This window comes from Dama dama, chromosome 19, assembly GCF_033118175.1.
Source record: "Dama dama isolate Ldn47 chromosome 19, ASM3311817v1, whole genome shotgun sequence".
NCBI lineage: Eukaryota > Metazoa > Chordata > Mammalia > Artiodactyla > Cervidae > Dama > Dama dama.
Window position 1 is genome coordinate 74,018,841 of NC_083699.1, and position 579 is coordinate 74,019,419.

Genomic DNA, 579 nt, shown 5'->3' on the forward strand with positions numbered 1-579 from the left:
CCTCATTTTAAAAATTATTTATAATTTTATTAAAATTATAAATCTAAAACATATGTTATGTATCATACAATTTCCCTCACTTCAAATACATAACTCAGTGGTTTTTTAATAAATCTCCTGAGACAGGCGACCTTCACAAGCGAGGTGTGTAACTGTGTGCTCCCCTCACCCCTTCATTCCTGGGAAAGGGGAATGTCTGCAGTAGGGGACTTGCCCCCACCTGCTGGGCCAACCCCATAGGAATGAAAGAGAGCTGGGACTGCCACCTGCTTCCCATGTGGCTCATTTGATCCTCTCAGGCTTCAGGAGCTCGTCCTGAGTCCCACGGCCATCACGGCCTGAACCAGCCTCCCCTGGCAGGCAGGGCTCCATGCCTAGACCACACAGTACTCGACGCCTGGAGCCTGGGATGGAGGAGGCCAGGTGCCTCCCCTGAGAAGGACCATGATGGAGCGTGGTTCCAGGAACCACCCACAGACCACAGGGCCGCCCTACATCTCCCACCACGTGGGCACTTCAGTCAAAGCCAGGTTCAAACGTAAAGCAGCTGCTGACAAGGAGGGGCGTCCTGAGCACTTT